At 55.8% G+C, this 17277-nt stretch overlaps 1 protein-coding gene across 17 annotated transcripts in view; it reads right to left on the bottom strand.

Moving 5' to 3' along the window:
* The window catches only part of Myt1l (myelin transcription factor 1 like), a 404426-nt gene that overhangs the window by 276853 nt on the left and 110296 nt on the right, over positions 1 to 17277 (bottom strand). For 16 of the 17 annotated variants that reach the window (XM_070014657.1, XM_070014648.1, XM_070014661.1 and 13 more), the window contains exon 3: positions 7958 to 8065. The exons of the other annotated variant lie outside the window; for it this stretch is intronic. The gene's annotated coding sequence lies outside the window, so the exon portion shown is untranslated. The remainder of the gene's footprint in view (positions 1 to 7957; positions 8066 to 17277) is intronic. 17 annotated transcript variants of the gene reach the window in all.

Genomic DNA, 17277 nt, shown 5'->3' with positions numbered 1-17277 from the left:
TGACCCATTGTAACAATGAGATGTACAAGACACTATGTTGAAAACGAACTTTACAACTTCATGGGGGGGGGGTTGGGGAGGGAAGAGATAATAGGGGAAAAACAAAGGAGGGGTAACAATGCTCGACAGGAAATGCACTCATTACTGTAACCCTTCTGTACAGTTTCTTTACAACAAAAATATTTATTAAAAATAATACAACAGCATTAAAAGGAGTGATAAATGCTTGACATGCCAAACATTTTAAACATGGCTCCCATTCATGTAGGCAAGTTTTATGTTTCTGTCTCATAGTTAAAAATAAATGAACAAAAATTTTTTATGGTGAGGAAAAATTGAAAAGAGATGTGTGGATCAAGTTTGTTGTAGGTGACAAAATTAAAAGAAACCATGTAAGGGGCTGGGAAGGTGGCTCAGTGGTAGAGCGCTTGCCTTGCATGCCTGAGGCCCTGGGTTCGATTCCTCAGCACCACTCGAGCAAAAAGAAAAAAGCCAGAAGTGGCGGTGTGGCTCAAGTGGTAGAGCGCTAGCCTTGAGCTGAAGAGCTGAGGGACAGCGCCCAGGCCCAGAGTTCAGGCCCCACGACTGGACCCCCCCCCAAAAAAAAGAAACCAGGTATTGAGGCTGCTTGGGTCTACAGGTCTACAGTCCAAGACCCTGGAGGAATGAGACCCAGGCCCTGGCCCATTTCCTCAGGCTGTGGCCTTTATTCGGGTATTTATTAAAAACGTTCCTCTCCAGGCCTCCACCTTGTACATCACGATAGATAGATCTTGAATGCAGATCAGAAGTCTGTTGTAGCTCCTCCCCTGTGTCTCCTGTGGGCTGATCCTGAACTTCTCTGAAAGCTAGAGACCAGGTGGGCTTGCAGACGCAGCTCCGGGGAAAGATGCCCAAGGCTGAAGGGCAGAGGTCGGTGTGTTCATTCCCAAGGGAAATGTTGGCTGTGGAACCTGAGCTGGGTCCGCAAGCTCCCTGAAATCCTGCCCAATGGCAGATCTGAGGGACTGCAGGCTATGCTAATGGTATTTATTTGGGAAGAATGGAACGGGACCAAGGGAGCCAGCTGGGCGAGGATGCTCATAGGGACGGCGGGCTGCAGTAGACGTCCTCTTCCAACTTGCCACGGGACAGACGGAGACCGTGGAACAGCTCCCAGGCCTCGGACTTCGCCATGTTCCAGCTTCCTTGCAGGGAACTGAACCCGGCCCGGGAGGAAGGGAGTGCTACCCCTGCTCAAGCGTCCTCCACCCCCCAACTCCCTGCCCTGACCCCACAAACTTCAGGTGTCCCACCCTGGCCCAGTGACCCCCAAAGTCCTACGCCGCCTCCACAGACTGTCCTCCTGGCTGTCCAACTGTCCTGTGGCGTCCCTCGACTTTCTGGAGTGCAAAGACCCCAGGTGGCAGAACTACACAACAAGGGGCCACACAGCCGGCTTCTGGTTGTGATAGGAGCAGGAAGTAAATGTTGACTGTGTCACGCCTTCTGAGCTGATATCTGGGCTCAGACTTTCACCAGCCCCAGGTGTCTTGACTAAGTTGGATGCTAGAAACGTTTTTACAGACTGAGAAGCTCTCTGTCCCCTTCCTGCCTCTGGCTCCTGCAGGATGTGAGCTGGCCTCCCCTCCGCATGCTGTGCAGGGGGGCAGCTCCCGTTCTGTGGGTTTGTCTCGGATACGGGCTGAGCCAGCTCTTCTAGCTCAAAATGATTCCACTCAGCAAAGACAGCCTACCTTTCCTTAAATAATAAAGGAGCTGGAGACAGACTCTAATGCTTAGTGCTTGGAAATACAGCATTAAATGGGTAAATTGAGGTTCTTTATTTTATCATCTTTAAGTAGTTGTACAAAGGGTTTATAATTCAACATGTTGAGCTAAGTTCCTTGTGACTTCATGGACTGTATTATGCATAATGTCCACTGCAGAGTCACACACAACTGGGCACACACAGACCCACAATGTACACATGTTCACACCATACACGCACACCATACACAATGCACGCATATATACACAAACCACACACAAGTGCATTCATCCCCCCCCACACACTTAGCTCTCAATCTCTCCAAAATGCATTTCACAAAATGTGGCAGCTCACACCCATAGATTTAATATGTCTTTAATATGTCTTTAATATGTCTCCCAAGGGAGCAAAATAGCTGCTCCCACAAAATCCATGGGCAAGTTTAACAAACAGGAAGCTCATATTCTTGAAACCATCTTGTAAGATATACAGTCTATGTACCTATCCCCTAATTGTCAATCTGATTTTTGTAGCTATTTTTAATTTTAATTTTTTGCTGTTTGTGGGGCTTGAACTCAGGGCCTAGACACTGTCCCTGAGCCTCTTTGTGCCACCACGTGAACCCCAGGGACACTTCTGGCTTTTGAGTGATTAATTGGAGATAAGAGTCTCATGGGGACTTTTTTGCCCAGGCTGGCTTCGAACTGCAATCCTCAGATCTCAGCCTGCTGAGTAGCTTTATTGGAGAGAGCTTTTCTGAGTAGTTTATTGGAGAGAAGCTTCTCACGGGGACTTTTCTGCCTGGACTGGCTTCGGACTGTGATCCTCAGATCTCAGCCTCCTGAGTAGCTAGGATGACAGGTGTGAGCTACTGGCGAGACTGGCTTTTTGCAGCTATTTTAATATATAAAACACTTCTTCAGCTGGAACTGGAGAAGTGGGTCAAGTGGCAACATACACGCCCTGAGTGAAAAAATCCAAGAGGGAGCACAAGGCTCTCAGTTCAAGTTCCAGTACCACCCCACACGCACACGCTGCATGTGCGGAAGCAGGCCCTCCTATATCACGCCTTCTTGCGTCATCCTGAAGAATCCCAACATCATTCATTGCTTCTGTTTGTCCGTTTCTGCCCCCTTAGCTATTTCTTGAATCTATATTCAAAAGTGCCTTAAATAATTTTGAGATTTTCACCCTAAAAATACAAGTATATAAGTGAATAAGTAACGATATGCTCTCTTCCTTCACATTTTGTACATGTAGGTTTAAGTCTAAGTTTAGGAAGCGCGTGCGTGGAGTTCAAGGGCCCTGCAATAGCCCTTGATGCTGATGGAGCATTTCTGCCTATGTCAGCAAGACAAGGCCCCTCCCTCCACCAGCCTCTCCGGCTCCTTCTTCTCTCCCTACTTGTGTATGACTCTTCTTCCTTCTTCCCTCCTTCCCTCCCTTCCTGCTCCCTCTCCCTCCTTCTTCCTCTCCTTCCAGTGTCATAAACTATACTCAGGCTCCTATGTGGTCATGAGGTAGGAAATCGTCTTCAAAGCACAATTCTCGGTTCTTCCTCCCAGCCTACAGGGTCATCAACACCAGTGTGTCCATCTGTTTCTGATCTCATATCTGATTGTGGTTCTGAGATCAAATAGTGTCCCCACTAATGTACTCATGGATGGACAGGGGCTACCTGACACTCTGCCTCTGGTTGAACCAATGCACTCTGTTTCCTTTCATGCAAAATTAAATCCATCGTGACTTTTGATCTCATGCAAAGAGCCTGGGAAGACATATGCTTGACTTACTTGAAAATGTCTTCCACCTTTCCTCTGAATCCTGTTTTTGAATAAGAAGTACACTTGCCTGGCTCAATTATAAGGACTAACTTCTCATTCTGTCCAAGGCTATACACGTGGGCATCGTCCTTGTCCTCTTCTCTACCCTTCTAGAAGTTGAATGCGGATATGAGCAGATATACATGGGGCAGCACCGTAGTGTTCATTCTCTTTAGAATGCTGCAGTTTTCTGTAATGAAACATTCTTGCATCTCGCTGTGGGGGCTCACGGGGCGGCCGCCGGCCTTGACAGCAGAACAGCAGTGGAAAGCACTTGGATTTGAACCCAGAACACAGCGCCCAGATGTAAATCGGATGGCTCGTGCCTGGGACCCCGGCAGCAAGGCGCGTGAGGCCCGGTTCTTCAGGCAAGAGGACGAGGGTTTGAGAGCTCTGAGGCTTCCTCAACCCGGCGTTGAGGTCTACGCCTTCCGAGTTGCTTCATGAAAATCTGGACAGCTCTGGAACGTCAAAGACCTCCCAGAGCCAGAAACGGACCTCGGATGACAGAACCGAGGCGTGGCCGTGGGCCCGCGTGCACCGTCAACCCCGCGGCCATGGGCCCGCACCGTCAACCCCGCGGCCCCCGCAGCCACCCCTCCCCGCGGCCATGGGCCCGCGTGCACCGTCGTCCCCGCGTTCCCCGCAGCCACCCCTCCCCGCGGCGACCCTGCTGGTGCTTTGCCTGAGGCCTCCACAGCCTCCTTCCGCTCCTCACAGCTGTCCGCCCTGCGGAGGCCTTGGGCTCTGGCCTCAGCCCATCCGCAGGGCAGGGGGAAGGGCACTGCCGAGAGGGGCCTGCCTGACCCCTGGATCCCCCGGTGACCTGGGCTCCCTGCCCGGAGGCTGCGTTGCTTCGCGATGATAGGTGCACGGGGTGGTTAGCTTCCGAACACGCGTGCCCTCCCCTTCCACGGTTCGACATGAACAGCCGTTTACTTAACAACGTGTTTATGCGAAAGGAGGCGGGCGTGTCCCAGCCAGCTACAGGCAGAGCCCCCCTTCCTCACGTGCACCACCAGAAACTCAGGCCCGTGCCCGCCTCTGCGGGACCAGGGGCCAGGCTGAGCCAAGGGGGGATGGGCAGGGCGCACAGGGGCCTCAGGCGAGAGGACCCCGGACGGAGGAGGCTGAGACGCGGCGCACGGAGCTCGCGGCCCCACTGAGGACAGCGGCGTGCCGGCGTGCTGCGGAGCAGGCGGCAACTGGGCCGGGGAGGAGCAGGGGGGAGGGCCTTGCTGCCACCTTTGACCTCCAGCGGAAGCACGTAGCACAAAAATGCAGGGACACAGAGCGGAAGGACGGGCAGCCTGCTTCCCGGGGGCCTCCCTCTCAGGGCAGCTGTTTGCGGATGATGAATGCACAATCACAGGCTCTTCATGGTAAAATCACACATGCATTCATCGCTGCCACCCGTCTCGGGGCCGTGTGCGGGAGCGCGGTGCTCCGGGCCCCGCTATGTTCTGGGAGCTAAATTTAGTGTGGTACATGCTTTATCTCATTTACTCTTGGTAGCTATTCTGTTGAGATCAATAATCAGAACCACATAGCAAATGGGGAAACTGAGGTCCGGAGCCAAGAAACTTCCCCAAAGCCACTCGGGTCGTCTGGGGCAGGTAGGGTCCGTAGGGTCTGTTCCCTGGCCTGCCTGCTCAGAGGCCTGCCCACATGTCTGTTCGGCCTTGACACACTTGTGGAACTCCAGCCCCTCCCCCCGTAAGGATGGGCTCTGAACTCTGTCAGGAGCACCCCCCTGGACCGCCCACCACACCCAGGACCAGAGGCGCCGCTCTGCAGCCTGCATCAGCAGAACAGCAAACAGCTGGATTCTGCCAAGTGACGGATGGCACGGTTCTACCCCCAAAGTAAGATCAGAAGTCCGTGATGTCCATGGGTTGCAATTCACCGTGGACTCAGAAATTTGGAAAATTTAACCCCTCTGTCCAGCTGCTAGTGCAGAATTCACTGAAAGTTGGACTATGTCTCCTTCTGTGTAGTATTGTACTGTACATACCCGGTGTCTTGCTTTCTAATGGCAGAGTGTTTGGGAGCACGGGTTGAGTGACTCACACTTTACCAGGCTGCGTGGCTGCCCCGGGAGGTAGCGTGGCTCCTGCCCCGCGAGGGGTCACTCGCATGGGGGTTGCAGTCGTGTGTGTGTGTGTGTGTGTGTGTGTGTGTGTGTTCACCCACGCCCCTCACCGAGCAGCCAGTAACCTGGCATTACGTCGTCGCCCACACTCAGCAGGGAAATCTCAGGATGATGTTTCTTGTTAGGCAGCGTTAAGTGGCTCTGAAGAGCCTAGAGCTTTTCTCTGCGCCACGGTTCTCAGGAGCCTGTCTGTACCCCACACCGTGACGGAGCGGTCTGTCCCTCTTCTGTGGCCTCACGACACCGCTGCCCATGCTGGCAGGGAGGGCCGTGGGTGACGAGTCCCCTGGACGGTTGGGACATCTGTCCGTCTGACACACGGGGCCAGGCGGGGAAGTTCTCCTCCACAGGCTGAGGGGCGCTGGGAGTTCGGAGGCTAAATCTTAGGAGGACAGATCCACCAGCTGTCAAGGCTGGGACTGAGTGGTGAGCACATGGCCAGTGGGCCCAAACTAGACCCCGGGACCCACCTGACATCTGCAGTAGGACGGCCAACAAGCCGACGCTTTATTAGTAGATGGTCCTGTGAGCACTTATGTTTGATCTCGAAGCGGATGCTCTAACACTATTCTCATTCCCAGAACGCCCCCTCCCCCCCCGGCCTAGTGTACTTGTGACCTCATATAGAAAATAAATGTTGATGATCTTGAGGGTCCAATGCTGATCTTAAAGGTCAGAGAATGAACAGTGCCTGGGTCAGAAGGTAGGACCCTGCACACCCTGCCCTCTGTCTGCTGTGCAAGGTCTACAGCCATGTCACTCCTGAAGTCTGTGAGGGCTGAGGGTGGGCAGGGAGAGCCCACGGACATGTGCTCCCTGTAAAGTGCTCATCCCTGCTGTGCTTCTGCTCTGGGGGGTCTGGAAGCCTGGAGCCCAGTCTGCCGAGCAGGGCCCTTGCAGCCTGGTGACCGGGAGGCAGAGGGAGGGGCGGGGTCTGGAGGCCGGAGGAGGCAGGGCCCACTGGGACCTGGGGCTCGCTTTCTCTCCAAGCAAGTCCAGTGGGTCTGCCCTCCTGAACCACGCACGCATCCACCCACAGTGCCCCAGCCCAGAGCCCACTTAACGGCAAGTGTGCAAGCTTATTCTTTGTCATTTCTTTCATTTGTGATGAGATTTATAGTTGAATATTTGAATTACATTGATAATCCTCACTTAAATGTGAGCGTTTGACTTGACATTAGAAGCACCAATTCGGTGAAGTCACATTTAAAAATTAGACTTGTAAAATTTTCTATTAAACATTCTCGTTAGTGAAACTGGAGAGGACAAGATGAGCGGAGATAGCTCGCGTGCCGGTCGGGCGCCTGGAGCTCAGGACCGGCTGCCGATCCCAAGCCCAGTGCCAGTTAGCGCGCGTCGTGGGCGAATAGGTTCTTTTGTTTTGCTGTTTGTATTTTTAACTGCAAGCAAGCGTACAATTAGACATAATGCCTTCCCCACGCAGAGCCGATGAGTGCGGTGGGTTTCTTCGGGGTAGATGAGTGGGGTGTGGAGGAGAGATAATGAGAACAACTGTGACCTATTACGGCAGTTCATCAAGCGCTCACCGGGCTGCGGCAGACGGCGGGCAATCCCAGCCTCTCATTTCCATGGGATGGGACACAATTCTATTACCAGACAGGCAAATGGAGAGTCGGCAGACAAACAAATTACTAGTGCACAGTGAACCTTAACGCGCAGGCCAGAGTTTTCCTTATAGAGTACTCTCAGAAACTGCCATTATCGGATTTTCTTTTCTCCAGCAAGGCTACGCACGTAGAACCATAGAACGCAGTCCTGAGCACGGGCACTCCGAGAATACAACCAGCGCTTCCAAACCCAGGCTCCCGCAAACCCACGCTGCCCCGTAGCCATCGCCTGGCACGCGCCGGCCCACCCTGTCCCGCCCGCCAGACCAGAGCTTGTGCCCAGTGGCAGTGTGGGAGTGTGCCCGGTGTTGCCACGATTCTGGGGGTCACGGGTCTTGTTTCCTCACGAGAGCTGCCCTGAGTCTCCCTGCCCAGCCATCCACCCATCATCCCTCATCCGCGCCCCGCCTAACGTCAGCAGCAAGAGCAGTCAGCGCACCATCTAATTAAGCAAATGTCTCTGTCGGTGCGCACCCCCCGCATGGAGAGGCTGTGAGGCGCGCTGAGGACGGCCTCCCGGAGGCCTGACGCTCCGGGAGGCACAGAGGGAGAACCGAGCGGTAAATGGAAAACGATGGCGGGCCCCAGGGTGTGCTGGGCCTACCTGGGCTGGCACTTGAGCGCTCTCTGGATGGATGCTGCCCCCTCTGAAGGTCCCAGGGTCAGCAGTACCCACGGCGAGCGTTCACCGGCTCTCCTCCGAGTTCATGATCTAAAGGACAGAACAACGGGACACATCACCGCTGGAGAGGGGCTTCAAGGGCCTCCCCGCACGCTCCCCCCACGCTCCCCGCTCACAACCAAGAGCCGGTTCAGACACAGCTGTGTCAGGAAGAGGCCTGACAGATTCTGTTCAGAATCCCGGATTTGAAAGCTTAAACTGGATAAGCAGAAACTGCTTTTAAACATTTAGGGAATTTACCTAGAAACCTCAGCTCATTAACAGTTTTAAATACGTGTTTAGGGCTGAGGGTAGAACTAAATGCACTTAATACTCAGATTGACCAACTACTGGCCGATTTGTAATTATTGCTATCTTCAGTACTTTGATGAAATTAGGAAAGAAGTAAGAGTGAGAAATATTTCAGATGTTTAACTGTTTCCTTGAAAGAACACGATTTCATTCCTAATACATGGTCTGTTGGTTCCAACGGCGCTGCCACACACCAGCTCAGCCTTATCCTAGCAGAGCAACAGCTAAAGAAATGATCATAATTAATGGACATTCAGAATTTACTTATTAGCTTCCTGTCAAGACCTTCTATACTATTGCCACATAGTAAATGATATTGACTATTCTGCTTTAAAATGAAAATACCAACGAATACTGTCAAAGAGAAAATTCTTTTTTTTTTTTTTTTTTTTTTTTGGTCCGGTTGTGGGGCCTGAACTCTGGGCCTGAGCACTGTCCCTCAGCTCTTCAGCTCAAGGCTAGTGCCCTACCACTTGAGCCACAGCGCCACTTCCGGCTTTTTTCTTTTTGCTTATGTGGTGCTGAGGAATCGAACCCAGGGCCTCAGGCATGCAAGGCAAGCGCTCTACCACTGAGCCAACTTCCCAGCCCCGAGAAAATTCATTTTTAACACATGAACAAGACGATTAGAAAGAACAAGAGCCTGGTGTCGGCTTGGTTGAAGCTATCATTTCTGACATGAGCCTCCAAATTCTGAGACACCCATTAAACAGAGTTTGGGGTGACCGTGGTGGAGGTATTAACGGGCAGGGAGTGGGGAGGGTAGGGGCGGGAGGCCCCGGCGCTCTGCTACCTAGGATCAGCCCTGGACAGCAGCACTGCAGTACTTCCTCTGAAGGATGCCGCACCGCTTTTTGTAGGACACCTTGCAATGAAGGTAAGACCTAGGGAGCTCAAGAAGCGGGGACGGTGCCATCGTGCAGGAAGCCCCGGGAACCGCTGACGGTCTGGATGCCCCGCCAGAACGGATTCGTTACTTCCCTCCCACCAAGCTGCAAGGAGCAGAGTAAATCCAGAAAGTGCTGTGGATCTGGGAAATTTCAACATTATCTGAAACTGGAAAGAGCCGTTGGTCTATTTGTTCTAAGTCTTAGAATGACTTTTTAATGTGTTTTTTACTTTATGATTTTAATACAAATAATGATTCAGAGTTTTATTTACAATGGTACATATGTCTGCACTTGAAAATTTTAAAGGAAAATGTTTGTTCTTTAGTCTACCAATAAGGAGCACTTCTGCACTCTTGCATGTATAAGAAACACACAGGCACACAAACATATAAACATCAACAAAAGGCACACATGCATGCAGTCATGCATAACACAAAGCAGGTATGCATACACAGCACAAACACGTAAAGATGTGCACAGAAATGAGCATGCATACACAAACACAGGCACGCACACACATGCACAAAGCATGTGCCCATGCACATACACACATGCATGCACAGACCCAACAATGCATGTACACAAACATACAGAAGTACACATGCAGGCCTACACACATACACACACATGTTCATACTCACAAACTCATGTGTTCCACATAAAAGCAAAAACTTCTTACACTTTCCTCTAAAAAACTGTTTTTTGTACACCTAACTCTCATGTGAACAAGGTGAAGCCTCCTAAATGTGTCTCAGTCATTCCATCCAGACGGATTTCCATCTAGGCCTCCTCACGTGCCACTCAGCCACCAGAGCCCCGGCCCTGCGGGACAGAGGGTCCCAGAGCCCCACAGAGCCCCGGCCCTGAGGGACAGAGGGTCCCAGACCCCCACAGAGCCCTGGCCCTGAGGGACAGAGGGTCCCAGAGCCCCACAGAGCCCCGGCCCTGCAGGACAGAGGGTCCAAGAGTACTACAGACCCCCACAGAGCCCCGGCCCTGAGGGACAGAGGGTCCCAGACCCCCACAGAGCCCCGGCCCTGAGGGACAGTGGGTCCCCCAGAGACCCGCAGGCTTTTTTGTTGTTGTTTGCACTTAAAAGTCCTGCATTGGATTGGTTAAAAACTGAGAGACTGCCAGGTGCCAGGAGGCTGAGATCTGAGGATCGAGGTTTGAAGCCAGCCAGGGCAAGGAAGTCTGTGAGGCGCTTAACTCCAACAAACCACCAAAAGGCCAGAAGTGGCACTGTGGCTCAAGTGGTAGAATGCCAGTCTGAGCAAAAATGCTCAGGGAGAGTGCCCAGGCCCTGAGTTCAAGTCTCAGGACTGGCAAAGTTTCAGATGGGACCAAGGACACAAATCCTGAGGATTCCTGAGTCCACAGTGCTCCTGAGGATGGGCATCATGGGAACACTTCCTCTGACTTCTGTACATCAGTGACCAGGTCAGGAATCCTGTGGTCACGAAGACGCACACACAGACCCGGCATCCACCTGCCCGCCTGCCACCCATCTCTGCCTTCTCTCCCCGTGCTGCTCCTCACCTAACCTCATCGGTAGACAGGCCTCTGCCTCGGGCCGGCTGAGGAGGGCCGGCGGTAAGCCTGGCTCCCGAGACACCCTCACCCCGTCCTGCTTCAACGGAAGGCGCATCATGATCATTCCGTGTCCACCACGGTGCTGCTCTAGAAATGCTCCTGGAGCTCCTCTACCTCAAAGCAGGTCCACCTCCATTCCTCAAGCAACAGTGAACACGGGCAGGAAGGAAAGATGACAGTAAGGAAGAGAAAGTCGACAGAAGAAAGATCGAGTGGCGCTGAGGCTTGAACTCAGGGCCTTGGGCCTGGCCGGCCAGCATTCTGCCAGGTGAGCCCCTTCAGCCCTAAATGAGAAAACCTGAGGGTGAAACACATGGACCGGAGGAGGAAGGACCCTCACAGCCTCATCCTTTGTATGCTTATAAAATTAAATCAATTACCTATGTGCCCAGTCGCAGAGGGTTTGAGTTGGGGGTGCAATTGCGGAATCGCAATCCCCAGATTTCCCGCCTTCACGAGGACCGCTGAGTGCTAGGAGCAGAGCTCTGTTCTGGGGAGGGGCGCCGGCCACCCTGGTGAGGGCAGGGGGGCCTCATGCTCTGCAGTGGGCAGCTACTCGCAGACAAACGGCGTGCCCACCATCTATCTCCTCCTCGCAAGACACCCCGGAGCCCAGGCTTGGACCTGGGCTCACGCTCACGGTGGTAGCACAATGGGGGCTACACCTGGGACACCCGGTGTCTGTCGGCCTACTTGCGGTGTGGACAGAGTGACAGACAGACTCCACGCGGGCGGGAGTGGTTGCATGCAGAACAGCCCTGTCAGGGATTTGGCAGTGTCGATGAAAATGTTAAGGCTGCATATGCTAGCCTTACGATTCCAGCTCCTGGTCTTTGCCAAACGTGTTTTCATCCCATGTGCACAGAGATGCAGGATTGAATGTCTCAGCACAGTACCGCACGTAATCAAAAATCCAGTCCTAAGTGATAGACTGATTTAGTTACATACAGCAAATAAATAATTATGAATTGCCTGTATGCACCGGGGAGTTCCTTAACTCTGGTTAAGGAACGGTTCACAGCAGAACCCAGCTCTAGTGCTCACGCTGGGTGTGCACATCAAGAACCAGAACTGTCTCTCACTGCACATGTGCAAACGCAGCCATGGACAGCGATGCTTCCGAGGGAAACAGGCTGAAGGGCTGACAGAAACTGTCCGTGGAAAACAGGAGTGGGACTGCGAGGACTGAGGAAGACGTCTAGATTTTCCTTAGAGACTTTCAATTGATTTTGCTTTCCAAAGCGAAGTCATATTTATGTATCCAGATACACTGGAAATGTTGTTTTATATATCTACCACTGTTTTTACAGGCATATTTCAATTACTATAAAGAATGCTTACTACATCTAGGGTGAAGACTTGTGAGTCCCAAGACAAAGTGTAATTACAGGGTGCCCAGACCTCAGTATGTGCATTGTTCATGGGGCAGCTTGGGCCTGGTCCTAAAATGCTCTTTCTATTGACACACCAACAGTGCAGTACGGAGGTCACATCGAGTCTCAATTAGCTCATTAAAGCTCCTTAAGAATAGTCTTCCAGATCAAGCAAAGTCGGAGAGGTTGACAGTTAAGGACAAAGAGTGTCGGGTGCGGTGTTGGCCTGGGGTTCTGAGCTGGTGCAAGGCTTGCCTGCCATCACCTGGAGTCCTGTCACTGCAGAGCTGTGGCCATGAAACCCACGGTGGAGCGCTTAGCACCGAAGACTCAGCCCTAGCAATGGGCCGTGGGCAATCACTTCCCAGGTAGCATAGGAAGAGCTCCAGTCAGCCCACAGGGTCTGCCATGCCCACACGAAGCTCCCAGGGGGTGTACTGTATGCATCTTCCAACTCACACCTCCACTCCCAAGCAGGCCCTCCCATCCGGATCCCTCGGGCTGCTGCCCGCAGAAGACCGGAGACCTCTGTGTCCGGCTGTCACTGTCCAAGGAAATATCCCTGGGCCTGCCTCCCGGTCTTCCTTGGAATCCCCTCTGTCCAAATTCTAATGGCTCTTGGGTGAGTTCACCATCCCTCCTCCCTTCCTTCCTAACCCCGTCCTCCTCTACCTGTGGATTAAATCGTGTCACAACCCAGCAGGTAACAAAGTCACACAATCATCATCACCATTATCACTCCTTACATTTATTGCTATCATGTTTCAACTGGCTCAGGTGAAGTAGGCCCAGCAATGCCCGTTCTACAGTGAGGAAACTGAGTCAGGAATCCTTGGGTGAATAAACAGAATCCCAGCATTGAGGCCCCTCCTCCAGTGTAGATAAACAACTGTCTGTCAGGGATGTAATTGTGGAGTGTGACTTAAATGTGTTATTAATTCAAGTTAAGTGACCACGGCCCATTCCCAGGAGAACTACCTCGCAGTAAGGTACCAGGAACTTGCGAGACCGTTACTGGGCTTGTCTCATGGAAGGGAGGGCCGAGGACCGGTGACTCTCAGTGCCGGTGACACTCAGCGACGTGGCTCCTCACCAACACCGCAGAGGAAAGGCTGGCCCTCGGCACACCTGCGCTTCAGCATTTCCAAAGGTCCTCTAGACAGCGCAGAGCGTGGTCAGTAAGATTCTGTGAGCTCCGCTGCTGTTCAGGGAGGTTATCGGCTGGGGGTCACAGAGCTGGGGGTGGGTCTCAGGGTTCCTGGTCAGTAGTTCATCCTTTGACTCCAGGACTGCGTTTAACACTTGTCGTCAGGGATCCGCTGGGGCCTGGACCCCGCTCTACCCTCGCAAGAAGCGCCCACTGCTGGCAGGCACAGTGTGTGGCGTCTGGGGGAGCCCGGCCTCCAGGTGGGCTGACCAGCACCCTGCTGACCCTGAAACTGGCCTCACAACCCCATCCTGGTGAACCCTGCTTCCAAAGAATTTACCTTCATGGGACAGCTAATATTTGGAGCCGTTATTAATATTCCCTTCAGTAACATATTTTATTATCTTTAGCCGCACAGAGGAGCCTCCACGGCACTCCGACGTGTACCAGCACAGAGCCTTTCGTCATCCCCCGTCCTGCCCATCCCAGCCCCTGCCCCTCGAGGTGTTTCTGTTTGTAGGATACGCATTGGACTGTGTCTGCTCTCTCCTTCTCTCTCGAGTCATGACTGACTCAAAGGGCACTTTTGTTCACAGAGCATAGACGATAGTCGAGTTACTGTGAGCTTGCCATCTGTCTTCTCTGTCTTAAACGCAAGCTCACACACAGCATGCACACACACGCTCTCTCCCACGCACATACTCATGAGAAGGCCAAAGGGAGTCCTTACAAGGTCATGGAGCAGGCAGAAGCCAGGCCAGGGGAGCGGGCGTGACCGGGGTGTGGGCGTGGCTGGGGAGTGGGCGTGGTCAGGGAGTGGGCGTGGCCGGGAGCAGGTGTGGCCGGTGAGTGGGCGTGGCCGGGGAGTGGGCGTGGCCGGGAGCAGGTGTGGCCGGGGAGTGGGCGTGGTCGGGGAGTGGGCGTGGCTGGGGAGTGGGCGTGGCTGGGGAGCGGGCGTGGTCAGGGAGCGGGCGTGGCTGGGGAATGGGCGTGACCGGGGAGCAGGCGTGGCCAGGGAGTGGGCGTGGCCGGGGGAGTGGGCGTGGTCAGGGAGCGGGCGTGGCTGGGGAATGGGCGTGGCCGGGGGAGTGGGCGTGGTCAGGGAGCGGGCGTGGCTGGGGAATGGGCGTGACCGGGGAGCAGGCGTGGCCAGGGAGTGGGCGTGGCTGGGGAATGGGCGTGGCCGGGGAGTGGGCGTGGCCGGGAGCAGGTGTGGCCGGGGAGTGGGCGTGGTCGGGGAGTGGGCGTGGCCGGGGAGTGGGCGTGGCCCGGACCGACCCATGGAGGCCTGGCCGGTGTTCTGCCTGTGGAGCTGCTGGTCTACCCTCTGCAGCAGGCTCCTTTGGCTCCCAGGGAAGGCGCGCGGCTTTGGCAATTACAGCTCACTGTCAAGGAGGCATGAAGAAGGAGCAGGACAGGGAGCGGTGCCCCGCCGAGGTTGCGGCTGCCTGGCAGACTGTGACGGGAGACTCCGGGAAGGAAGGTTAGGTGATGGAGGCTCAGTCAGGTGGTGTGGGCAACTCCTTAGCCTGGCACAGGGCGTCCGAGGTAGTGGGGAGCCGGGAGCCAAGGGAAGGGGGTGAAGGCCGGTCCAGGCAGCAGCAGGCAAGCGGGGGTCGGGAAGCGTGGAGGCGACGGGTGAGGAGGGGGGTGCACACATCAGTGGGGAGGGAGGGAGGCCCGGAGGTGGAGAGGGGCACGGGTGAGGGGGGTGCACACATCAGTGGGGAGGGAGGGAGGCCCGGAGGTGGAGAGGGGCACGGGTGAGGGGGGGGCACACATCAGTGGGGAGGGAGGGAGGCCCGGAGGTGGAGAGGGGCACGGGTGAGGAGTGGGGGGTGCACACATCAGTGGGGAGGGAGGGAGGCCCAGAGGTGGAGAGGGGCATGGGTGAGGGGGGGCACACATCAGTGGGGAGGGAGGGAGGCCCGGAGGTGGAGAGGGGCATGGGTGAGGGGGGGCACACATCAGTGGGGAGGGAGGGAGGCCCGGAGGTGGAGAGGGGCATGGGTGAGGGGGGGCACACATCAGTGGGGAGGGAGGGAGGCCCGGAGGTGGAGAGGGGCACGGGTGAGGAGTGGGGGGTGGGGGAGGGAGGGAGGCCCGGAGGTGGAGAGGGGCATGGGTGAGGGGGTGCACACATCAGTGGGGAGGGAGGGAGGCCCGGAGGTGGAGAGGGGCACGGGTGAGGAGGGGGGGTGCACACATCAGTGGGGAGGGAGGGAGGCCCAGAGGTGGAGAGGGGCACGGGTGAGGAGTGGGGGGTGGGGGAGGGAGGGAGGCCCGGAGGTGGAGAGGGGCACGGGTGAGGGGGGGGCACACATCAGTGGGGAGGGAGGGAGGCCCGGAGGTGGAGAGGGGCATGGGTGAGGGGGTGCACACATCAGTGGGGAGGGAGGGAGGCCCAGAGGTGGAGAGGGGCACGGGTGAGGAGTGGGGGGTGGGGGAGGGAGGGAGGCCCGGAGGTGGAGAGGGGCACGGGTGAGGGGGGGGCACACATCAGTGGGGAGGGAGGGAGGCCCGGAGGTGGAGAGGGGCATGGGTGAGGGGGTGCACACATCAGTGGGGAGGGAGGGAGGCCCAGAGGTGGAGAGGGGCACGGGTGAGGAGTGGGGGGTGGGGGAGGGAGGGAGGCCCGGAGGTGGAGAGGGGCATGGGTGAGGGGGGGCACACATCAGTGGGGAGGGAGGGGAGGCCCGGAGGTGGAGAGGGGCATGGGTTGGGGAGGGAGGGAGGCCCGGAGGTGGAGAGGGGCACTGCCCGTCAGGAGAAGCCGGTGCCCTGGAGTGGGCTGGCGCCCTCCCACGCTTCCCCTCGAGGACAAAGGCGGCCAGGCCACGCACCTCCCGCTCCCCAAAGGGTGCTGGGTGTTGGTGTTTAAATCGATCTCAGCAGCTTCAAGGAACCATGCTTCTGGTCACAGACCCTGAAAGACACAGGTCTGGGAATTCCGGGACCTGCGTGATTTCTCCCTGGCCCTGCCCGAAGGCAGGTCTCAGCAGGGCCCGAGAAGAGCCCGGAAGAGCCCGGAAGAGCCACTCGCCGCTGTCTGCAGAGCTGCGCTTGTTTGCCGAGCTCATCAACCACAAGCAGCCACATCCCAGGCGGAGCCGTGTCCTCCACTACCCGCACTAGTGTGAAAGTTTGCACACGTTACAGAAATCTGTAGAAACATGCAAGGCACATATATCCTTGGTAACATTTCAATTAAAAAACTTCTGTGGTGGTTTCATTTCTTGCCTAGAAGGGAGGGAAGGGGGGGAGGAAGCAGTCTGAATGAGACGGGTCCTGCTGCAGTGGTTCATCATTTAACCATGGGACACACACGGCTGCTAATGTCCCAAAGGGAGGAGTCCAGGTTCAAGGCTGCCCTGTGCAAGTGTGCAGAGGTGGCGAGAGAAAGCCAGGTCAGAACAGAGCTGGTGATGCCAGTCAGCCAGTGCCTCAGAGTGGACAGAGACACTGGGCCACGCCTGCCGGCCACGCCCAGGACAGCGGGGCCACGCCCAGGACAGCGGGGCCACGCCCAGAACAGTGGGGCCACGCCCAGGACAGCGGGGCCACGCCCAGGACAGCCAGGCCACGCCCAGAACAGCCAGGCCACGCCCAGGACAGCCAGGCCACGCCCAGGACAGCGGGGCCATGCCCAGGACAGCCAGGCCACGCCCAGGACAGTGGGGCCACGCCCAGGACAGCCAGGCCACGCCCAGAACAGTGGGGCCATGCCCAGGACAGCCAGGCCACGCCCAGGACAACCAGGCCACGCCTGCCGGCCACGCCCAGGACAGCCAGGCCACGCCCAGGACAGCAGAGCCACACCCAGGACAGCCAGGCCACGCCCAGGACAGCAGAGCCACGCCCAGGACAACCAGGCCACGCCCAGGACAGCGGGGCCACGCCCAGGACAGCGGGGCCACGCCCAGGACAGCCAGGCCACGCCCAGGACAG

The sequence above is a fragment of the Dipodomys merriami genome, unplaced genomic scaffold, assembly GCF_024711535.1.
Source record: "Dipodomys merriami isolate MVZ:Mamm:240054 unplaced genomic scaffold, mDipMer1.0.p SCAF_99, whole genome shotgun sequence".
NCBI classification, from domain to species: Eukaryota; Metazoa; Chordata; class Mammalia; order Rodentia; family Heteromyidae; genus Dipodomys; species Dipodomys merriami.
Note: the sequence above shows the minus strand (reverse complement) of the source record. Positions and strands in the feature narration are given on the sequence as shown.